A 25,658-nucleotide genomic window follows, 5' to 3' on the forward strand; every position below is an offset into this window, starting at 1 on the left:
ACAAGTACATTTTCCAACAATTGTTTACAGACAGATTATTTGACTTATAATTCACTGTATCACAATTCCAGTGGGTCAGAAGTTTACATACACTAAGTTGACTGTGCCTTTAAACAGCTTGGAAAATTCCAGAAAACGATGTCATGGCTTTAGAAGCTTCTGATAGGCTAATTGACATCATTTGAGTCAATTGGAGGTGTACCTGTAGATGTATTTCAAGGCCTACCTCTGTAGCTCAATTGGTAGAGCATGGCGCTTGTAACGCCAGGGTAGTGGGTTCAATCCCCGGGACCACCCATTCGTTTAAAAAAAACGTATACACACATGACTGTAAGTCACTTTGGATAAAAGCGTCTGCTAAATGGCTTATTATATTATATAAAGAGACATTCAACCGGTGAATATGTGTCCTTTGGTCTGGAGTACAAATTTGAGATTTTTGGTTCCAACCGCTGTGTCTTTGTGAGACGCTGTGTGGGTGAACGGATGATCTCTGCATGTGTATTTCTCACCGTAAAACATTGGAGGAGGAGGTGTGATGGTGTGGGGGTGCTTTGCTGGTGACACTGTCTGTGATTTATTTAGAATTCAAGGCACACTTAACCAACATGGCTACCACAGCATTCTGCAGCGATACGCCATCCCATCTGGTTGGGGCTTAGTGGGACTATCATTTGTTTTTTGCAGGACACTGACCCAACACTCCAGGCTGTGTAAGGGCTATTTTACCAAGAAGGAGAGTGATGGAGTGCTGCATCAGATGACCTGGCCTCCACAATCGCCTGACCTCAACCCAATTGAGATGGTTTGGGATGAGTCGGACGGCAGAGTGAAGGAAAGCAGCCAACAAGTGCTCAGCATATGTGGGAACTTCCTGGTGAAGCTGGTTGAGAGAATGCCAAGAGTGTGCAAAGCTGTCATCAAGGCAAAGAGTGGCTATTTGAAGAATCTCAAATATAAAATATATTTTGATTTGTTTAACACTTTTTTGGTTACTACATGATTCCATATGTGTTATTTCATAGTTTTGATGTCTTCACTATTATTCTACAATGTAGAAAATAGTAAAAATAAAGAAAAACCCTTGAATGAGTAGGTGTGTCCAAACTTTTGACTGGTACTGTATATGTTGATGAGGGTGGGGCTTAAGTTGCATCCCTGTCTCACCCTCCGGCCCTTTAGCAAGAAATGTGTGTTTTTTGCCCATTGGATTCTTTAATGTCGTATGTTTTCCCCCCCAATACCACTTTCCATCAATTTGTATAGCAGGCCCTCATGACAAATTGAGTCAAAAGCTTTTTTGAAATCAACAAAGCATAAGAAGACTGTTTTGGTTTGTTTGTTTGTCAATTAGGGTGTGCAGGGTGAATACGTGGTCTGTCGTACGGTAATTTGGTAAAAAGCCAATTTGACATTTGCTCAGTACATTGTTTTCACTGAGGAAATGAACTAGTCTGCTGTTAATGATAATGCAGAGGATTTTCCCCGGGTTGCTGTTGACGCATATCCCACGGTAGTTATTGGGGTCAAATTTGTCTCCAATTTGGTGGATTGGGGTGATCCGTCCTTAGTTCCAAATATTGGGGAATATGCCAGAGCTGAGGATGATGTTAAAGAGTTTAAGAATAGCCAATTGGAATTTTTGGTCTGTATATTTTATCATCATTTCATTTAGGATACCATCAACACCACAGGCCTTTTTGGGTTGGAGGGTATGTATTTTGTCCTGTAGTTCCTTCATTGTAATTGGAGAATCCAGTGGGTTCTGGTAGTCTTTAATAGTTGATTCTAAGATTTGTATTTGATCACGTATATCATCATATATGTTTTTGCTGTTTGTTCTTTGTTATAGGTCCAAAAATATTGGAGAAGTGGTTTATCCATATATCTCCGATTTGGATAGATAACTCTTCGTGTGGTTAGATTCTATGGATTCTTCAATTATGTTGAGTTGATTTCTGGTGTGCTGTTCCTTCTTTTTCCGTAGTGTATTGTTTTAGTGATTCACCATAGTGAAGGCGTAGGCTCAGGGCTTCTGGGTCTCTATGTTTTTGGTTGGATAGTTTTCTCAATTTCTTTCTTAGGTTTTTGCATTCTTCATCAAACCATTTGTCATTGTTGTTCATTTTCTTAGGTTGTCTGCTTGACATTTTTAGATTTGATAGGGAAGCTGAGAGGTCAAATATACTGTTTAGTAGGGGTGTAACGATTCATTTTAACAACGATTCGATTTGTATCACGATTCGTGGTTGTCGATACGATTCAAGGACGATATTGGTTCATTTAGAACGATACGATCCGAAACGATTCAGTGACTTGAAATCGATTCAGTAACCTTTTAGCCAAAAATTCAACCAGTGTGACTGAAATAAATAGCTGGATACTGGACAGTGCAGGTGAAGTTTCCTAGATTCCTGTTTCTTGTAATGGAATCAGGTATCAATTAATTATGAATTTAAATAAACAAGTAAACAACAATGAATGGCAAATGCATTCACATTTTATTTGAATAAAGTGCAAACAACACTTTAGGTTGAATTAACAGGAAGTTAAAATTGTCTGATCTCATTTTCAATATTCAATACATTTTCAATAAAAGTACAGTAAGTGCAACCAACATTTCAACAGTAGGTTTACCTGCTACCTCTGCTTTTGTTTTTCAACATAAAAATATTACAATATTAATATCAAAAATAAAGTGCAACCAACATCTCTTCAGGTTGAATAAAGAGTAGGTTTACCTGCTACTTCTGCTTTTGTTTTTCAACATGAAAATATTCAATATTATTATCAAAAATAAAGTGTAATATTAGTAATATTGTAATGTTGAAAAACAAAAGCAGAAGTAGCAGGTAAACCTACTGTTAATTCAACCTGAAGAGATGTTGGTTGCACTTTATTTTTGATATTAATATTGAATATTTTCATGTTGAAAAACAAAAGCAGAAGTAGCAGGTAAACCTACTCTTTATTCAACCTGAAGAGATGTTGGTTGCACTTTATTTTTGATATTAATATTGTAATATTATATTACAATATTAATATAAAAAATAAAGTGCAACCAACATCTCTTCAGGTTGAATAAAGAGTAGGTTTACCTGCTACTTCTGCTTTTGTTTTTCAACAGTACAATACAAATACAGTATTAATATCAAAAATAAAGTGCAACCAACATCTCTTCAGGTTGAATTAACAGTAGGTTTACCTGCTACTTCTGCTTTTGTTTTTCAACATTACAATACAAATACAGTATTAATATCAAAAATAAAGTGCAATCAACATTTATTCAGGTTGAATGAGCAGTGGATGAACCTGCTACTACTCTCATTTTAATAAACAAACAATATTCAACAAAAGATCAAGTGTAACCTACTAGGCTACTCTTCAATGACTACAGAATTTTTTTCAAAAATATCAACTGATCAACATGATCTGGCCGCAGAACACTTCTCTGTGCGTTCACTATGTCGCCAGCAGTACTAAAAATTCGTTCTGCTGGCACACTGGTGCCTGGAATGCACAGGTACCGTTTAGCAAGGGTGGAAAGTACAGGTAGCTCTTTCTCCTGAGATCTCCACCACTTCATGGCATTTTCAGTCAAAGGCAACGCATCTTTTGCTCGGTACCTTAACACCTCTGCTCTGGCTGTCTTGCTTGTGGATTTTCTTTCTCTTTGGGTGAAGGAATCGCCAAACAGCGCATCTAAGGCTTTCTTCTTACAAGGAGGTGACTCATTTGGAGCTACAATATAAGAAATATATTTCAAAATATAGTCATGTTTCTCATTAATACAAAACAACAACAATCTTTTATTGGTATCACATGAAACACACCTGTGGTCTCTTCATTGAATCCTGACAGCTTTGTGCTTGAGCTTCCCTCGTCTTCCTCCTGATTTCCCATTGCTTGCATCTATTGATGTAAGAATGTGTGAACTGTTCAAATTTCTGCTCTGTAATACTGCACACATACATTTAGAGGAAGATAAAGAACAGATGAGATTTGAGAGAGGACAAATGAAAGGGGAGAAGAGAAAAGAGCAGAGGAAAGAGGAGAGAAGAGTTACCTGGTGGGACACTTCTGCCTCAAAAACCAGTTTTGTGTAGACCTGTTCTCTGTCCTCTTTTTCCAGGTAGGGCAGTTCTTTAAATCGCGGGTCCAACGCTGATGCTGTTTAAAGAACAAGAATATTGCATTCATTGCATTATTAAATTAAGTTGACCTGAAATTGCAAGTGATGACCACCTCCTCATACACAAAATAATCAGAAGATTAAACTTTAGTATGTTTAAAAGAAATGTGGCACAGTGATGATGTAAAGCCACCATGAACTAAGAATTGTATTGCAGATATCTTGTTTACTTTTCCATATGAAAAAACAACTCAAATTCAAACTTGAAAACGCAAAGGTGTGGCATTTTACAAATTAATACAGTCTAATAACCTAAAATATTAACCAAGTTGATTTTAATTAAGACTCCAAATTAATTACCTATGTTGAGAGCATCTTGGGTGCCTCTGTAGCGTGTGGAGAGGTCACTGGCCATCACCCTCTTAATCTCTGCAACCAGGTTTGAGTCGTCTTCGCATGGCTGTAGGTGTTTCAGCAGTTTTGCTTGAAGAGGAGCAATTACAGAGAGAGTTGGCTGGTCTTCTTCACACATCACAGTGGTTGCCATTTTGACAGGACCCATCAACTGAACAATGTCATCCATGTTGGCAATATCACTCTCACTCAGCGTGCCTACATCTGTGACCCCCTTTCGTAGATCCTTGGACATCAGAGTTGTCATTATAGCTGGCTGTTGTTCCAAAAAATGTTCAAGCATTTCGAATGAACTGTTCCATCTGGTGATTATGTCTTGGATCAGTTTATGTTTTGGTAAATCCATCAGAGTTTGTTTTTCCTGTAGGGCGTGACATGCAATCGGGCTGCGGTGAAAATATCCAACAATTTTTCGCACTTTTCCCAACAACCTGGAAGCACGGTCCACCCCCGAACCCTTCTGCGAGGCAAGGTTGTGTAAGAGTGCGTCAATTCAAGTCTGGTATTGGAATGAAAGACATCATTGAAGTTATTGCAAATCAAGCTAAGTTTATTAAATGCAAATGTATAAATGATAAGTATGAGGGTTCGTATACGGGCTCACTGATGCACCACGCAGGGAGATCAGAGAACTGGCGGCTGTCTCACATGTTCTTCCTTAAATACCCTTGACAGAGATAGTTCCTGTTTCTGAACAGGCCTGTCTGAGCAGAGGCTGGGCGTGGTTTAGACTTGCCGCCTGTTCGTTGGCGCGCGGGTTGGTCCCAATCCCTAGGCGCTGAGTTGCCAGGCGTAGTTCTGTCTCTGGCAGATGTCCTCAAATTTATGTCCTTAATCAGCCCTGTTTCATTGCAACTTTACTTCTTATTCTGTTCTTTTTAGTAAAACCACAGAGATACGGCCTATCGTGACTTAACAGCTGATAACTCCACTGACAGTTAGTCACACACCGCTTCCTTGAGCAGAATATCTACACCCTGGGTATCTGATTTTGAGAAACCAACAGTTTCTGTCCAAAGGTTGAATTCTTGTATTTCAACAAACAAGTTATCTGATATTGAGAAACCAATTTCTATCCAAAGGTTAAATTCTTGTATTTCAACAAACAAGTTTATCTGATATTGAGAAACCAATTTCTATCCAAAGGTTAAACTCTTGTATTTCAACAAACAAATTAAATCCCAACAATCCCCCTTTTGACACCCCCAAAGGTGTCACATACCAAAAATCATCACAAAAATGAGGAAAAAATATAACACACCAATTCAATTACAAATCTGTAAGTAGTAGAAAACCATCAAGTCCTCCCCTACACCTAACATGTACTGAGTTGGCTGCCAGCCACCCAGGAATCCTTTACCTTCACATCAGGAGGAACAACAATTACAGTGGAAAAAATATAAAAATGTTTACTTTGTATCAGCCAAACAGTGATATATATTTTTAGGCAAACCATGGATCGTTCAGCTTGGTCTCAGGGTCAGCAGCAGACTCTTCTTCGTGGGCCTGTAGCAATGGCATCATGCCCAAAGCCTGCACGACGTCTACTACTGACTTCCTGAGGCAAGGGACGATACAAGCAGAACAGCACATTAACAGTAAAAACACAAGTATTAGGGTCAGGAATCCAGTAACCACCATAGATGTATACTCACGAACCAGCCACCCATCCAGAAGAACAGCCCACCACTCCCTATACCAGCCATACCTGTCATTTCAGCTGACAGTTTGTCCAGGCCAACCAGGGCCTTCGTGATGCTTCCATCAGGACTAGTATTGTTAGGAATAAACGTACAGCATTGTTCCCCAAACATTATACATACTCCTCCCTGGTTGGCAAGCATCATATCAAGCAATAACCTGTTCTGTCTGGCAACCCTGGAAGTGGCTTCTAGTTGTTCTGACATTCCAGTCAGGGCGATGCGGGTGTAGTTAACAAAACGCTGTTGATTATAGTAAATGTAATTTATCCAAGACCGTTGTTTGGCAGCATCAATAGCAGGACCTATAATAGGCAATAAGTGCCATAAGCCATCATTCCTGTTAAGTGCCTGGAATTGTAATGGCACTCCCACGGGCACACCCAGTACATTGGTGCCAATATCCTCTCCTGCTGACCATGGAGCACTACGCCTTACTCTTCTCGACTCCCTGTCGGGAGTTTTTTGAGAAATACCCAAAAGCTGGTCTGAGGAAACATCAATAATGGTCAGAGGTACAATTAAACTTGCCAGTGCACATGTGCCCTTCCAATCCCCCTTTAGGATTGGAGTCAGCCTTCTATTAGGGCCACAGATCCACCAGACATCAGCTACTCCCTTTGTCTGGTTCTTGCCTTTTACAGGCCACGTGCTGTTCATAGTTATGTTTACTACACAGTCCCCAGGTGGCAGCCTACCATAATTCTTTCCCGCACCTGTCCCCGTGATACAACTGTAATTACCCCCATAAGCTTTAACACCTGCCGGTGCTTTCTGTGGGGGAACCTCGGGGAAAATTAAACTTAAGGTCTTGCACAGGGTTGTGTTTGGCGCTGAGTGATAGAACTCTTCTAATATGCACTGCCATCCTTCCCCTTCTCCTAAGGCGAATGGGTGGGTTGCCAACCCAGGTCTCGCATGACCACAAACAACACAATCCTGTCTTCCCAATGTCCTAGCAGTATACCTCATGTATGCCAACCAGGTGTTATCATTCCCTCCATAGCCAGTCTCTGTTCCCAGCTGATCGCTGTCCGTTATATCCCTAACATTAATTACCTGTACAGGATCTGATTCCCTAGTGGGCCGAGTCTGAGTCGGTTCTGGAGTGGTGGTGCCGTTCAACTGGGTCTGTTTGTCCCTCATCGCAGGTTTAGGCGTAACTGCAAGGGTGAACATCCCCATGGTGTCTGGTCCGGATCGCACTGCTGCTAGGGTGTACACCCCTGCATCTGTAAGTTTAATGTCTTGGATGGTTAGCAGAATTTCATCGCCTTTACAAGCACCCCCTCTGGGTCTCTGCACACCCTTTATTATTGAAAACCTTCCCGCTTTAGAAGCGTCTTTTAATGCATATGGATAACCCCTTCTCCATTCCCAAAATGTGCCAACATTTGTGACCACATAATCCCAGTATGGACACCATTTACCTTCACATAGATAAATGTCCCTTTGCAATACATATGGATATAGTTTGTTGCAGTTATCCTTCTGATTGTAAATGCAACCTATGTCCCCAGTTCCACTAGCCCTATTTCTCCATGACCAAATTTTACATGGTTCCAGGGACACCACTTGAGATTCCCCTTCCTGTAAGGTAATGACTATGTTATGGTACTGGGTGGGGGCTGTGAACACTACTTCCCCTAAGCTCAACCCCACGACTAACCACAACATCAACATCACTCCCCTTCTGTTGCTAAGTCCTGTTCTACCTGATCTAGAGTTCTCCCCGGAGTTATATCTTTAGCACAATGTGTCCTGTGATACCACACGTCTTTCTTGTCTGTGTTTACCCTCAGTGAGTGGCTTCATACCCCCATTTATGGAGTTATCAATACCAGAGTTCTCAACCAGTTCGTTCGCCAGCGTGGTGATGGTCACTCAAGCGCTTTGGTCACGGGCCCGTCCGGTGCTATGTTGTTGGAGATGAAAGTACAGCACATATATCCAAACAGAACACAAACCCCGTCCCGCTCAGCCAAAAGCATATCTAAAGCTATTCTATTCTGCCCTTTCATTAAGCTAGTTACCGCTGTCTGCTCAGCTAATCCCTTTATTGCATCACGAGTGTGGTTTATAAATCTTTATAATTTATCCAATCTACGTTTTTATTAATTGTTGACCACCAGAAAATACTTGATTCAAACCCAGCTGCGATCTGATTGTGGATCCCATCAATATATATCCTTTCATCAAAGGATCCCGGGAGGAGGTCCTACTTTCTACGTGACAACTCACCAGTCTCTGACACGTTTGATTGTTTGCGTATGTAGGTGAGTTCACAATCAGTTATCACCACACATCCATCAGATGTCAGCACGGGCCTGGTTTTAGTTCCTAAAATCCTCTGGCTGCAACAAAGAGGAGAGATTAGTCATGGTCTCTTTTAGTTGTGACATTCTCTGTGTGGGAGCAGGAGCTAAGAGGCCCTACCCTGTATCCTATCTTACTAGTCCTAGAAAAACAATTAGAATCCCCTGTGATTTCAAACTGAGGCAACCCAGGTTGGGATGACTTTGTTATCGGGGGATACAGATAGTGCAAGTTACCATAAGACTCTTCCACATCATTCCCAGGTGGCTTGCATGGAGGATAAACCTGACAGAGAGTTAAAGCCTGTCAAGGGGAACGGAGTAGTTGTTAACCTTGGTTTGGCTGTCCTACAGGCATAACAGTCCTCTTTAGACCGTATACTGAATTCATTCCAACCACAGGTTAAAATCTATTTACTCCGTCTCCATCTGTACTACTTCCTTCAGGTCTATAGTTTGCACTGTCTCACTACCTCCCTCAGAGAGATTTACTCTATAGGGTGCCCCAGTTGAAGAAGATATCTCACTTGTCAGGTCTGTAATCTGTTTTAGCATAATTCAGACTTTCAGACAGTACTTACCCTTATATGGGTCGCACTGCCATTTCTGATAATTCCCTACTTTCGCAATACTACACCTGTCCCTAAACTGTGTATGGAGATTGGTGATGTCCTTCCCTAAGGTCCCTAGTATTTCCCCTTTCCCTACGTCTAGCTGTCTCCTATGCCTTTTCAACTTGTGTTAGGTTAACTACCACTTCTGGCTGAAACAGGAGGGTCCGTGTGTGTTAGGAATATGGCCCCCACAATCAGACAGCTACCTACCGTCAGGAGACCTGTGAATCCCCACCCTCGCCCTGAGAACATGTCAGACGCCAACCCATTGCTTCACCTTCTACCGAACTCACACAGGGATGATCAGACAGGGTAAGGGAATCTTCGTTAAGGAGCCAACCCCCGAGCCCTAGTGGTGATCGGTTCTTTCTCCTAACTCTGTGTTTGTTCATCAGGTGTAACTGGGTTTACCTTTTTGCAGTGTGTGACATGCACCCAGGTGGATCTAATAGGACTTGATAGGGCCCTTCCCAACAGGCCTGCTTCCGGACTGGATCCACACCCAGTCCCCTGGTGAGATAGAGTGGGTCACCTTCTCCTTTAGTTCACCTGTGGGGCACAAAACCTCTGACATACGGGTGTGGTTAATAAACTATCTTCACACATACATGTTGAGCTCTCAATTTCTAGAGCTCTCAATTTCTATTGTTGTTTTTTATTTTTTATTTAATCCTATCATTATTATTTAATCCTATCACTCCCCCTTTTTGACACATGATTTGCCCATGTGTCAATATTACCACCTTTCTAAACCATCCTTATGTAATTTATCATCCAATTGCCATGCCTATCATTTTTGAGATTGTCTTTTGCTTCTTTATTGCTCCTCCCACTTCCTTTGTCTTTTATGGCAGCTAAATTCAACTTTCATCCAGTTCAGAATCAATTAGTAATCCAATCAATCAATCTCTTATCTTGTAAAAACACTTATGTTTAGTTCAAACTCTGTTCTACCCAGGCTCTCCCGGGCTTGACCTGAAGACTAATTGTTGGACATGACAAGTCTATTTCTAGTTCACCTAAGTCTTCTGTCTAGCAACAAAGAATAAAAACCTCTATGTTCATGATTAACCCAGTTATATCTAATAGCCCACCAAAAAACCTCATCATCTGTAAATCACTACCAATGTCATATCCCTCGTTACTCTCTACCATTTGGATAACATCCCTGATGTATGTATGCTTCCTTAGAGTTCCAAATTACTTTACCATGGGCTGCCATTGCCTTCCCATAGATAAGATCACCTAATTTACCCGTATGCAGTACATAATGGAGTACCCAAGCTTTACAGGAGTTTATCATTACCAAAAAGCTCATCATTTGTTTTTTGTTTTAACGGTTTTGGCGCTTCAAATATAGCAGTTTTCCTGGATGAGTTTAACATTCGCCCCTCCTGTGTTATAGTGTGTCCTAGGTAAATGACCTCGCTCTGCCAAAGTTGAAGTTTCTTTTTGCTCACTTTGTGTCCCTGTTCTGCCAGGAAGGTTAACAATTGGATTGTATCCTTCTTACATCCCTCCTGAGTGGGATTAGCCAATAGAATATCATCTACATAAACTAATATTTGCTTCCTTCCCTAGGTTCAAACTTTCCCAAATTCCTAGTTATAGCCTGGGCTAAGATTGTAAGACTTTCCGAGTAGCCTTGAGGCATCCTAGCCTAAGTCCATTTCCTTCCCTGAAAAGTAAAGCCAAACCACCCCTGACTATCCGGATGAACTGGGATACTAAAGAAAGCATTAGCTAAATCTATCACTGTAAAATAGGAGTTCTCTGGTACGCATGGAACTCTGGGAATGATATTTCTACTAACCCCCTGCAAGTCCATGACCATCCTCCAGTCGGCGCTAGGTGCCTCCTTTCTAACAGGAAATGCTGGAGAGTTTCATTGTACCTCATCTACAGGAATTATCACCCCTCCCTTAAGTAAATGCTCAAATGTAGGTGTTATCCCTTTTATTGCTTCTGGTTTCATAGTATATTGCTTTTGGTATGGTCTATTATCGAATCGAGGAATCACTTGTACTGGAGCTACCCCCCTTAATTAGTCCTACATCTGCTGTCCTTGTGACCATAATTTGAATGGAATTGCTGCTAACTCAGCCTCCTGTTCCTGAGTTAAGAAAATCTCTTCCTGTCATCCGTTAAAACTTATCTCCAGGTGGACTCTGGGCTGGGTTTTTGCTCTCCAATTCAACTTTCTTCTATATCTCCCAGTGGAGTGGCCATACTGATCCCCATTTGGTGTATTCTGCCAGTCAGTAATGTTTTTTTTTCCTGTTTTATCCATTTACCTAGTGATAACCATTCCTCTGAATGTTCTTTCACTAGGGCAACATGGGGGCTCGTCCTTTCTCTGTACAGCCTCTGGCTCTGTGAACCCATTTTAACCCAATTTGAAAAAAAAAAACAATCCCAAATAGCCAGGCCTCACTCAATTTGATAGCTCACTTTTATGACCTAAATACTGCCTAACTGAGATGAGCTAATCTCTTTCTCCTGGTTATAATCTAGAGATGGTGATACACACAAAACATGATATCCCCAGTCTTAACCCATCAATAATTGTTTGTATCATTCTAATTCCTCATATCTAATTCATTAAACCACTCAAAATTCCTCGAGTATACAATTATTATTTAATTGATTACCCTAACTCTGCTACATGTGATCTCATCTCAAATTATCCATTATCAATTATTTATTCAATCCCCTAGGAAAATCTGTCTCCCCTTATATTGTTCCTGTCCTCACTGTACTACGTTAGCTCTTCCATGATAATTAGTTCAATTTAACCCTCTATTTGCTTTGTACTATATTATACATTACGTCTAAAACAACATTACTTATGGTCAGTTTATTCCGCCATCATTTTATCCAACAACGCCACAATCTTAAACTCATATGGGGCGGCTGGCAGTTTAGTGACCAATAGCGCCGCGCCAACAACCGAGAGGTCGCCGGTTACAATCCCTGAGCCGACCAGGCGAAAAATCTGCCGATGTGCCCTCGAGCAAGGCACTCAACCCCAATTGCTCCCATAAATCGCTCTGGACAAGAGCGTCTGCCAAATTACCAAAAATGCAAATGTAAATATTCTCTACTTTCTCACCCATGACGCACGTCTGCGTTCGGTGAGCAAGTTTAGAACATTCTCTCGTCAGATACCCACATGCGTTCCCAGCCAACTGCCAGTCTTTTCTGGCTCCAAAAGCCACACTTTCGCTCTCTCCAGCCCCTCCCTCTGTCTCACTTCCTCTTCTATTTTCTTCACTTCTTCTCGTCGTTTCTCCTCTTCCCTTCGGCAGTGTCTCCAGTTCTCTTCTCCTCTGTCTCCTCTGCTTATAGTAGACAAGCCTCCCCATTCTTCTTCTCTTCTCTCTTCATTGGTACTTTCTCTCTCTTCTTCACCTTCTTCTTACCATCCTTTCCCCCATTAACTTCTAAGGTTGATTTTAAAATTTTCAATGTTGTTTCTGCCATTCTTATTAATGTTTGTTATGCGTAATTAAATTCACGCCACTAGATTATGTAATCGTTCGTTTTGTCTGTAGGATATATGTTAATTTTTATATTACTATTTACTAGAATAATTTTATCTTGTTGTCATAATTTTAGTCACTTATCACAATTCTATACAGTAATAACATTCAACACATACAATACATGAACACAGTTATTATTCCTAATTATTTTGCACGCTTATTGGGTAGTCCCAATAGACAGCGTATTATACTGGCTACAACCACATACAATTTCCAATTCAGTTTATATAGGCTCCAACCATATGTAAACTAATTTTGTTCGTCTATATAACCACAGGGCTCCAACCCTTGTGAGTTAAACTTAATCACATACATAAACAGTTATTTCTCTCGTGTTGGCTCCAACCACACACGGTAACTTCTAAAAACTACAGGGCTCCAACCCTTTTTTCTCTCGTGCTGGCTACAACCATACACGGTAACTTATAAAAACTACAGGGCTCCAACCCTTTTTTCTCTCGTGCTGGCTACAACCATACACGGTAATTTATAAAAACTACAGGGTCCAACCCTTTTTTCTCTCGTGCTGGCTACAACCATACACGGTAAAAGCATTAATTATACAGGCTACAACCATATATAATTAGGCCATGGCTTTAACCCACATATTTATCAACCAATTTGCATTTGTCAATTAGTATAATAAATTTAGTTAATTTTAATGTATTAAATAGAATTCACTTACATCAAACAGGTGTTTCACAAAATAATTTGGATAATGCCAATATGCAGATTTCAGTTGTATAACAATAGGTATCTGCTAACCTTTTATAGAAGACCGGTCTCTTTGTGAAACACACCGTCCGACGACAGCGATGTCCAATGGGCTGGACGAATCCCAGCGAAGTTCCGCTACCAGATCACAGTCGGGGTCACCAATTGTAAGAGTGCGTCAATTCAAGTCTGGTATTGGAATGAAAGACATCATTGAAATTATTGCAAATCAAGCTAAGTTTATTAAATGCAAATGTATAAATGATAAGTATGAGGGTTCGTATACGGGCTCACTGATGCACCACGCAGGGAGATCAGAGAACTGGCGGCTGTCTCACATGTTCTTCCTTAAATACCCTTGACAGAGATAGTTCCTGTTTCTGAACAGGCCTGTCTGAGCAGAGGCTGGGCGTGGTTTAGACTTGCCGCCTGTTCGTTGGCGCGCGGGTTGGTCCCAACCCCTAGGCGCTGAGTTGCCAGGCATAGTTCTGTCTCTGGCAGATGTCCTCAAATGTATGTCCTTAATCAGCCCTGTTTCATTGCAACTTTACTTCTTATTCTGTTCTTTTTAGTAAAACCACAGAGATACGGCCTATCGTGACTTAACAGCTGATAACTCCACTGACAGTTAGTCACACTCACCGCTTCCTTGAGCAGAATATCTACACCCTGGGTATCTGATTTTGAGAAACCAACAGTTTCTGTCCAAAGGTTGAATTCTTGTATTTCAACAAACAAGTTTATCTGATATTGAGAAACCAATTTCTATCCAAAGGTTAAACTCTTGTATTTCAACAAACAAATTAAATCCCAACAGTTGAGTGTATGTGCGAAGCAGGTAATGTGTGGACTGAACTGGGCTTCTGCACCGGCCACAATCATATTCCTGGCGTTATCTGTGACGATGGCAGGATTCTTGTCGTAGATTTTCCACTCCATGCAGGCTTCACGCAGTAACGCGCCAATATTTTTACCAGTATGGGCTTCATTTAAAACTCTGGTTAGCAGAACAAAGGTCTTCATTTTCCACTCCGGATCAATGTGATGAGAGGTAATTGTCACATACCCTTGATTTGAGCATGACGTCCAGCCATCTGTCGTTATCGCTACTCGTTCAGCTTGAGAAAGCGACAGCTTCACATCATTCTTAGTACTTTCGTACAATGCAGGAATAACCTTTTCTGAGAAGTGTGGTCGGCTTGGTATTGTGTACCTTGGCTCCAATGTTTGAATCATTTCACGGAATCCCGGATTTTCAACCACACTGTAGGGTCGCATGTCTTTGCAGATAAACTTGGCAATTGTTGCCGTGATGTTTTTCGCCCGAGCTGAGTTTTGGCCTAGTCTCTGACTAAACATGCAGGCGAGACCTGAGGCTTCTGCAGAGTTGACTTTACCTTTCGCTGCTGTAGCAGCGGGAACGCTGCAAGAGGTGCCTGGACGGTCGGTGTTGTGTGAAATCCCATGGCGCCTTAGTAGGTGGTTGGAGAGATTTGTCGTGTTGCCGTTGTACTTTACTTGACCTTTACATATCCTACAAACAGCGAGCGACTTATTTAGAACATCTCCGTCTTTGCAAAAGCCAAAGTGTTTCCACACACTGGACCGCAATGGTGGCTTGATAATTTCTCGCTCGTCCGCCATGCTATGTTTTGTTGTCTTTGCGCCTTTGCGTGACGTCACGGATAGGCAGACTGAATCGAGTAATGTTTAAAGCCTTTATCATTAAAAGTGCTACGAAAAAACATCCATATAAAGTCTGACGTGCTTAAATCCAATGGGTTATTTCCTAGTATCGATACAATCGATTTATTACATTTTAAAACATTTTTTTTTTTTTTATGTTAGATTGATATATGTTGTCCAAAAGGCCAACTCGCCGAGCACAGATCGATGTAGTTGGATCATAGGAATATAAATCGATACATCGATGTAGTAGATGGATCGTTACACCCCTACTGTTTAGGTTTTCTACTGCCAAGTTTACACCTTCACTATTACAGTGCAACATTTTGTCCAGGAAATTGCCTAGAAGGGATTGAATTTGTTGTTACCTAATAGTTTCTTAGTAGATTTCCACACTACCTTCCTTCCATCTATAGCATTTCTTAATATTATTCAGTTCCTTTGGCTTTGTTGCCTCATAATTGCACATAGCTCTGTTCCAGTAGACTGTGATTTTGCTGTGATCTGATAGGGGTGTCAGTGGACTAACTGTGAACGCTCTAAGAGACTCTGGGTTGAGGTCAGTGATAAAATAGTCTACAGTACTACTGTCAAGACATGAGCTATATGTGTACCTACCATAGGAGTCCCCTCGAAGCCTACCATTGACTTTGTACATACCCAGCGTCCGACAGAGCTGCAGGAGTTGTGACCTGTTTTTGTTGGTTATGTTGTCGTAGTTGTGCCTAGGGGGGCATATGGGGGAGGGAATGCTGTCACCTCCAGGTAGGTGTTTGTCCCCCTGTGTGCTGAGGGTGTCAGGTTCTTGTCCAGTTCTGGCATTTAGGTCGCCACAGACTAGTACATGTCCCTGGGCCTGGAAATTGTTGATCTCCCCCTCTAGGATGGAGAAGCTGTCATCGTTAAAGTATGGGGATTCTTATGGGGGGATATAGGTAGCACACATGAGGAAATTTTTCTCTGTTTTGACTAATTTAATAGTGGGTTAGGTCTGCTCTATACCGAATTAGCATACCCCCTGAGTCTCTTCCCTGTTTCACACCTGGTAGTTTGGTGGATGGGACTACCAGCTCTCTGTAACCTAGAGTTCGGGGGAGGGACTATCCTCGTCCGTCTCCTCTATACCATTATTCTTGTAGGATGACAATGTCTGTATTTCCAATTTCTTTGATGAAGTCTGGGTTCCTGCTCTTTAGGCCAAAGGCAGATGACCTCAGACCTTGTATATTCCAGGATGAGATAGTAAAAGCCTTGTGTTCCATAGTGTCTAGTGTTGTTTTTGTGTGGTTTAGGCCCGGACCATCACAGTAGGTGTGAGCAGAGCATGTTGAGCATCTGATACATTTTAGTCATTTAGCAGACGCTCTTATCCAGAGCGACTTACAGTTAGTGAGTGCATACATTTTCATACTGGCCCCCCGTGGGAAACGAACCCACAACCCTGGCGTTGCAAGTGCCATGCTCTACCAACTGAGCTACAGGGGACCTGATACATACGTCTTATGTTGCAGGATGGTGCTTGGGCGGGTGTAATAGTGGGGGTTGGGCCTGTTGCTCTGCTCACAGCCTGGGCATATGTCCTGCTGTCATGTTGAGGTCCTTTCCGCAGGGGCATGGGGTGGGCAGAAGGGGCATAGGTCTGATATGGGGGAGCCTATATAGGGTGTGGCCAGAGTTTGCTTGGGGTGGTCTTAGCTGGTTGGGGTGTGGCTGATGATGCTGTGGTCTGGGTGTAGGTCCTCTTGGCGTGGGTTCTCGGTGCAGGTCCTTCAGGAGGGGGTCTTGCAGGTCTGGGCGGGGTGTCCGTTGCTCTGTTGCTCCTGTGTGAGGTGCTGTGGCTACGGTTGAGGGTGACGTCCTTCAGGGTCCTGGCAAAAGTTGGAATTGCTGCCTTGTAGAGCTGGACCTGGTCGTAAAGGCTGTTCAAGTCCAGGGTGGAGTGGTGGGCCAGGTAGACATGAGGTTTTGAGGCACAGTCTCACAAAATGCTTGCATTCACCCGCTGTATTACATTTACATTTTAGTCATTTAGCAGACGCTCTTATCCAGAGCGACATACAGTTAGTGAATACATTTTTTTTTTTTCATACTGGCCCCCCGTGGGAATTGAACCCACAACCCTGCCGTTGCAAACGCCATGCTCTCTCAACTGAGCTACATCCCTGCCGGCCATTCCCTCCCCTACCCTGGGCCAATTGTGCGCCGCCCATGAGTCTCCCGGTCGCGGCCGGCTGCGACAGAGCCTGGATTCGAACCAGGATCTCTAGTGGCACAGTTAGCACTGCGATGCAGTGCCTTAGACCACTGCGCCACTCAGGGTGACCGTTTTTTTATGGTAGCAGGGTGGAGATAACCACTTGTGTGTTGGGGAAAGTGGATGCAGCTTTTTCAATCACTCCCTTGAGTGCTGTGGCCACCCTTTCCTGCAGGTCATTTGTGCTTGTGTGAACTATGATGTGGCTGGGGGACCCTAGTCTGTCCTCTGACAGCAGCTCCAGGGCATGCCTAGTGTTTGGGCACCAGAGTTTAGCCACTTTGTGCTTGTGAAAAAGTTTATCCTCTTGAATGTATTTGCCATTTGAGTCAATGAGGAGCACAATCTCTGGATTTTGTGTGTCCTCAGTGAATGTGTGGGTGTCAGGAGGGCAATCAGGGGAGCTGACAGGGGGGCTGCTAGGAGGGGGTGGGGTCTGTTGGGTTGGTGGGTCCTGTGTTGTCTGTCCCATTGTGGTATTGAGGTTGTGTCCGGGTCTGAGGTGGGCTGTTCTTCTGGCTTCTCTGGGGGAGTGTCCTACTCTCTGTCACACCTCAGCTTTCTCCTCTCCTCCTTCAGTGCCATTTGTGCCTCTTTAGGTTCTCTCAACTCAGTCCGTAGAGCAGCCAGCTCTCTCAGACAGCCGTCCATCTCCACCTTCTGCCCTCCGGGTCTTGTTGGGGGGGTGCGTTGGTCTATTTTGTGGATTTGTTCTGTCTGGATTGTGTGGACTAGCTCTCTGAGCTCCACCATGTCTCTCTCCGGGTCTGTGAATGTATCCCTCTCAATGATGGAGGAGCAGTGCAGTTGTGGGACCTGGGTGTGTTCAGTGCTGGGGGGGGGGGTGACTATCCTTGTCTGCAGGACAGTTTGAAAAGGTGTGATCAGACTCACTCAAGGATGGGGGAGTCGTCACAGAGAGAGAGCTTTTCCTTCTGTGCTCTGTCTTTGATCCCGTAAAAGTCCTGCTGGAACTGCATAAGGATGCCCTGCACCATTACTGTCCCACACTTGTACACGTTGACAGAAGTTGTTTCAATTTCCTCAATGTATTGTATTCTGAGTTTCCACCCTGGGCCAATACCCTCTCTCTTAACATATGGGTAGTGTGCAATTATAGCACTGTGCCATGCCAGGGAATGAAACTCTCCTACCATTGTTAGGCTCAAGAGTTCACACCTCTCACTTCACACTTCCGTGCTAATTGAAGTTGCAGCCAGTTCAGGTCAGTGTTGTCCTAGCAACTTGGTAGCCTTATTTATTAAGCTTTGGCTTGCGAAAGTATTCACACCCTTATCATTTTTCCTATTTTGTTGCCTTACAACCTGGAATTAAATTTGATTTTTTGTGGGTATGTATCATTTGATTTACACAACATGCCTACCACTTTGAAGATACAAAATAGACAAAAAAAACAAACAAGACAAAAAAAACTGAAAACTTGAGCGTGCATAACTATTCGGGATGAAGAGAGGTGTTGGGTTTGCGCCAGACATAGCGTTTTCCTTGATGGCCAAAAATCTCAATTTGTCTCACCTGACCAGAGTATCTTCTTCCATATGTTTTTCATCATAGGTACACGTCAACTATGACAGACAAATTGAGAATTTTTTTCTCCAGAAAATCACATTGTAGGATTTTTAATGAATTTATTTGCAAATTATGGTGGAAAATAAGTATTTGGTCACCTACAAACAAGCAAGATTTCTGGCTCTCACAGACCTGTAACTTCTTCTTTAAGAGGCTCCTCTGTCCTCCACTCGTTACCTGTATTAATGGCACCTGTTTGAACTTGTTATCAGTATAAAAGACACCTGTCCACAACCTCAAACAGTCACACTCCAAACTCCACTATGGCCAAGACCAAAGAGCTGTCAAAGGACACCAGAAACAAAATTGTAGACCTGCACCAGGCTGGGAAGACTGAATCTGCAATAGGTAAGCAGATTGGTTTGAAGAAATCAACTGTGGGAGCAATTATTAGGAAATGGAAGACATACAAGACCACTGATAATCTCCCTCGATCTGGGGCTCCACGCAAGATCTCACCTTGTGGGGTCAAAATGATCACAAGAACGGTGAGCAAAAATCCCAGAACCACACGGGGGGACCTAGTGAATGACCTGCAGAGAGCTGGGACCAAAGTAACAAAGCCTACCATCAGTAACACACTACGCCGCCAGGGACTCAAATCCTGCAGTGCCAGACGTGTCCCCCTGCTTAAGCCAGTACATGTCCAGGCCCGTCTGAAGTTTGCTAGAGTGCATTTGGATGATCCAGAAGAGGATTGGGAGAATGTCATATGGTCAGATGAAACCAAAATATAACTTTTTGGTAAAAACTCAACTCGTCTTGTTTGGAGGACAAAGAATGCTAAGTTGCATCCAAAGAACACCATACCTACTGTGAAGCATGGGGGTGGAAACATCATGCTTTGGGGCTGTTTTTCTGCAAAGGGACCAGGACGACTGATCCGTGTAAAGGAAAGAATGAATGGGGCCATGTATCGTGAGATTTTGAGTGAAAACCTCCTTCCATCAGCAAGGGCATTGAAGATGAAACGTGGCTGGGTCTTTCAGCATGACAATGATCCCAAACACACCGCCCGGGCAACGAAGGAGTGGCTTCGTAAGAAGCATTTCAAGGTCCTGGAGTGGCCTAGCCAGTCTCCAGATCTCAACCCCATAGAAAATCTTTGGAGGGAGTTGAAAGTCCGTGTTGCCCAGCGACAGCCCCAAAACATCACTGCTCTAGAGGAGATCTGCATGGAGGAATGGGCCAAAATACCAGCAACAGTGTGTGAAAAACTTGTGAAGACTTACAGAAAATTGCCATTGCCAACAAATTGTCATTGCCAACAAAGGGTATATAACAAAGTATTGAGAAACTTTTGTTATTGACCAAATACTTATTTTCCACCATAATTTGCTAATAAATTCATTAAAAATCCTACAATGTGATTTTCTGGAGAAAAAAAATCTCAATTTGTCTGTCATAGTTGACGTGTACCTATGATGAAAATTACAGGCCTCTCTCATCTTTTTAAGTGGGAGAACTTGCACAATTGGTGGCTGACTAAATACTTTTTTTCCCCACTGTACTACTCCACAACTTTGTCCCTGACCTGTTTGGAGAGCTCCTTGGTCGTCATGGTGGTGTTGCAGACTCTGGGGCCTTTCAGAACAGGTGTATATATACTGAGATCTAGTGACAGATCATGTGACACTTAGATTGCACACAGGTGGACTTTAACTAATTATGTGATTTCTGAAGGTAATTGGTTGTACCAGATCTTATTTAGGGGCTTCATAGCAAAAGGGGGTGAATATATGCACGCACCACTTTTCTGTTATTTATTTTTTAGATTTTCTTTTAAACAAGCTATTTTTTTCATTTCACTTCACCAATTTGGACTATTTTGTGTATGTTCATTACATGAAATCCAAATAAAAATCAATTTAAATTACAGGTTGTAATGCAACAAAATAGGAAACACACCAAGGGGGATGAATACTTTCGCAAAGGCACTGTATAACAAAATTACCTAGAGATTATTGTCTTTTACTTTTTGGCTCTAATTCTATATTTTTGCAGAAGAACTCTCTCTCTCCCGGTCTCTCTCTCCCGGTCTCTCTCTCCCGGTCTCTCTCTCCCGGTCTCTCTCTCCCGGTCTCTCTCTCCCGGTCTCTCTCTCCCGGTCTCTCTCTCTCCTCAGACCGTCTGTTAGAGTAGGTGAGTGTGTGTTTGGTCCGATGTCACAGAGCCAGTTAAAGCCCACTCCTCCTCAGCCTCACACACCAGAGCCAGCTAAAGCCCACTCCTCCTCAGCCTCACACACCAGAGCCAGCTAAAGCCCACTCCTCCTCAGCCTCACACACCAGAGCCAGCTAAAGCCCACTCCTCCTCAGCCTCACACACCAGAGCCAGCTAAAGCCCACTCCTCCTCAGCCTCACACACCAGAGCCAGCTAAAGCCCACTCCTCCTCAGCCTCACACACCAGAGCCAGCTAAAGCCCACTCCTCCTCAGCCTCACACACCAGAGCCAGCTAAAGCCCACTCCTCCTCAGCCTCACACACCAGAGCCAGCTAAAGCCCACTCCTCCTCAGCCTCACACACCAGACAGAGAGGGGAAATTGTCCCCCCCCCCCCCCCTTCCTTCCTCTCTTTCTTCCTTTGATCCTCTCACTTGTTTTCCAGAAGAGAGGGATGAACAGAGCAGGAGAACCTTTATTTTATTGTTCATTATTTACGTTCTTTATGTGTATGTTACAAAACGAGGACATTATTCTTTATTCGCTGTCTTCCTGAGTGTATTATAGCTAGCTATGTGTCTGGGTATGTTTTGGGATGTGGGCCCAGGCTTGTTGTGATGTTATCTATTCCTGAATGGTGACAGAGTACATTTACATCCAGATCAACAGACACACAGACAGACGGCTGGCTCCACACACACAGCTGCCTCGAGACTACCACTCTCCTGTCTCCTGTGTAGAACTGGTTTCAGACAATAAAAAATAAAAAATAATGACATTCTAAACGTTCTAGCACAATGAGATTTCATGAAGTGCTTTTTGGAGAGAGAGCTTTTGGTGAGGGCAGCCAGGGGTTGGGTGTTGATGGAGCATGCACATTCACACAAGTGCATAGAAAAACACACACAGGCATGCACATTCACACACACACGCCTCCTACCCTTCCAACCCCGTCTACCCATACAAACCAGGTGTGTCCCCCTCCTCCCCGTTCTTCCTCCTCCGTTCCCGTAGTTCCCGCTCTCCCTCCCCCTCCAGACCAGACGTCCTCCCAGTCACCCCGAGAGCAGAGACATAAACATAACCTGGGCCTGGCCAGAGACAGACAGAGGCACAGCCCCCTACTGTCCTGCTCCCACCTACCCCTTTACTCCCTTATCGCTCTACCAGCCTACCCCAAAACCCAGTCCCCCTACCCCCACTCCAAACCCACAGGCTACCCTCATCCTCCGGTAGGAAAGAGAGCGAGAGACAGGGAGGCAGAGAGAGACAGGGAGGCAGAGAGAGACAGAGAGAACACTGTTTGACATATGAGCTGGTGGAAGACAGAGAAGAAAGGAGAACCACTGGGCTCTGTGCGTGTATAAAAACATATACACACACAACCCCTCCACCCACACACACACACACCAACCAAGCCCATACCTTGAATACTGTCCAGGCTCAGTGGTGATTAAGGGTTAGCAGACAGACACACTGGGGAGAAGTGGAGGGAATGGTAGGGGCTGGCAGACAGACAGACAGGCAGGCAGGCAGGTCCCAACCACACATCACCAGGAGGGAGGAGAGGAGAGGAGAGGAGGAGATGACAGCGGGAGGGAGAGACAACAGAGATCAAGTTTCTTTTTAAGAGGGAGGGAAGAGGAGAGTTGGAGAGATACACAGGGGGGATACAGTAGAGGGGGAAGAGAGAGGGCGAGAAACACAAAGAGAGAAAAGGGGGATACAGACCAAAAGAAAGACAGAGGAGCCAGAATATAAACCAGGCCACTGATAGTCAACTCTCCCTCAGAAACTACAATAGCTTTACAGTATACAGGCTCAGATAGTACCGTGATGTATCATGATCAATAGCTTTACAGTATACAGGCTCAGATAGTACCGTGATGTATCATGATCAATAGCTTTACAGTATACAGGCTCAGATAGTACCGTGATGCATCATGATCAATAGCTTTACAGTATACAGGCTCAGATAGTACCGTGATGTATCATGATCAATAGCTTTACAGTATACAGGCTCAGATAGTACCGTGATGCATCATGATCAATAGCTTTACAGTATACAGGCTCAGATAGTACCGTGATGCATCATGATCAATAGCTTTACAGTATACAGGCTCAGATAGTACCGTGATATATCATGATCAATAGCTTTACAGTATACAGGCTCAGATAGTACCGTGATGCATCATGATCAATAGCTTTACAGTATACAGGCTCAGATAGTACCGTTGTCTATCATGATCAATAGCTTTACAGTATACAGGCTCAGATAGTACCGTTGTCTATCATGATCAATAGCTTTACAGTATACAGGCTCAGATAGTACCGTTGTCTATCATGATCAATAGCTTTACAGTATACAGGCTCAGATAGACCACGGTACTATCATGATCAATAGCTTTACAGTATACAGGCTCAGATAGTACCGTTGTCTATCATGATCAATAGCTTTACAGTATACAGGCTCAGATAGTACCGTGATGTATCATGATCAATAGCTTTACAGTATACAGGCTCAGATAGTACCGTGGTCTATCATGATCAATAGCTTTACAGTATACCTGCTCCATTCAATCAATTCCCTGCCATAGTCTGTAGATGGCAGCAAGGTGATAGATAATAGGAGTGATGAATGACATGGCGCTTGTTGCTAGAAGGCCCCATTAGGCACAGATCTAGGATCAGCTTACCCTCCCTCAAATCCTAACCTTAACCATCAGCAGGTAACTTTTCAAAACTGACTTTAGATCAGACTTTAGACATAGGAATGAAGAATGAGATGGATCCCTTTGGAGTATTACTTGAACGACCCCTTAGGAACTGATCCAGGATCCAGCTTTCCCTCCCTCAAATCGCAACCTTAGCATTGACAGAAAACCTTTCAAACTGACCTTAGATCAGTGTGTGTAGATGTAGACAGGAGAGCAGAGCCATTGGCTTTACCACTTATTGGTCTGACTTAGTCTTTATCTAACGTTGATTGAGAACGTGTGTGTGTGTGTGTGTGAGTTCGTAAACATTGGTGGTCCTTCGTGCCAGGGGGGCACACACACACAGTCTTACTATGGTGTGTAGGCTCTTTATCTTGTGGGAATGCCATGGAGAATCTCCTCTTAAAAGCAGTACATTGATTACAGCAAATTCCCTACACGCTCTTCTTCTCCCCAGTAAAACTGTCTATGTACCTCATCTCCACACCTCTCCTCTACGCCCCTCTCCTCTTCTCATGCAGAAGGTAGCCTAGAGGTTGAGTTTGAATGGTTAACAGTAACTTAATTGGCGTGTGTAATCTAATCATACTACCACCAGGGGGTGCCCAAACATCAGGTATAGTGAAGAAGACATACAGTATAGACACATTACACGCTCTTCTTCTCCCCAGTAAAACGGTCTATGTACCTCATCTTCACCCCTCTCCTCTACGCCCCTCTCCTCTTCTCATGCAGCAGGTAGCCTAGAGGTTAAGAGTGTTGGGCCAGTTCGAATCCCCGAGCCGGCAAGGTGGTCAAATCTGCCATTCTGTCCTGGAGCAAGGCAGCTAACCCCCAACAACAACCACCACTCCCAAGGTGCCAATGACGTCGATTAAGGCAGCCCCCCCAGAGGGGTTAAATGCGGAAGACACATTTCAGTTGAATACATACAGTGGTGCAACTGACTAGATATCCCCCCTCATCTACATTTACATTGAAGTCATTTAGCAGACGCTCTTATCCAGAGCCACTTACAAATTGGTGCATTCAACTTAGGATAGCCAGTGGGACAACCACCACTGGGGGAGAGGGGGTGTAGAAGGATTAATGTTAGACTATTCCAGGTATTCCTTAAAGAGGTAGGGTTTCAAGTGTCTCCGGAAGGTGGTCAGTGACTCCACTGTCCTGGCGTTGTGAGGGAGCTTGTTCCACCATTGGGGTGCCAGAGCAGCGAATAGCTTTGACTGGGCTGAGCGGGAACTGTGCTTCCGTAGAGGTAGGGGGGCTAGCAGGCCAGAGGTGGATGAACGTAGTGCCCTCATTTGGGTGTAGGGTCTGATCAGAGCCTGAAGGTAAGGAGGTGCCGTTCCCCTCACAGCTCCGTAGGCAAGCACCATGGTTTTGTAGTAGATGCGAGCTTCAACTGGAAGCCAGTGGAGTGTGCGGAGGAGTGGGGTGACATGAGAGAACTTGGGAAGGTTGAACACTAGACGGGCTGCAGCGTTCTGGATAAGTTGTAGAGGTTTAATGGCACAGGCAGGGAGCCCAGCCAACAGCGAGTTGCAGTAATCCAGACGGGAGATGACAAGTGCCTGGATTAGGACCTGTGCCGCTTTCTGTGTAAGGTAGGGTCGTACTCTGCGAATGTTGTAGAGCATGAACCTGCAGGATCGGGTCACCGCTTTGATGTTAGCGGAGAACGACAGGGTGTTGTCCAGGGTCACGCCAAGGTTCTTTGCACTCTGGGAGGAGGACACAATGGAGTTGTCAACCGTGATGGCGAGATCATGGAGCGGGCAGTCCTTCCCCGGGAGGAAGAGCAGCTCCGTCT

The 25,658-nt window shown here is 43.7% G+C and overlaps 1 long non-coding RNA gene across 1 annotated transcript; it reads right to left on the reverse strand.

Moving 5' to 3' along the window:
- Positions 1–2,479: 2,479 nt before the first annotated feature.
- Positions 2,480–5,999, reverse strand: LOC311120970. Its single transcript, XR_014612214.1, has 5 exons — positions 4,493–5,999; positions 4,067–4,170; positions 3,834–3,912; positions 3,206–3,741; positions 2,480–2,637 (listed from the first exon to the last, which is right to left on the reverse strand). It is a non-coding gene; the product is annotated as an uncharacterized lncRNA (long non-coding RNA).
- Positions 6,000–25,658: the final 19,659 nt, after the last annotated feature.

This window comes from Coregonus lavaretus, assembly GCF_964263955.1.
Source record: "Coregonus lavaretus genome assembly, contig: HAP1_SCAFFOLD_3095, whole genome shotgun sequence".
NCBI classification, from domain to species: Eukaryota; Metazoa; Chordata; class Actinopteri; order Salmoniformes; family Salmonidae; genus Coregonus; species Coregonus lavaretus.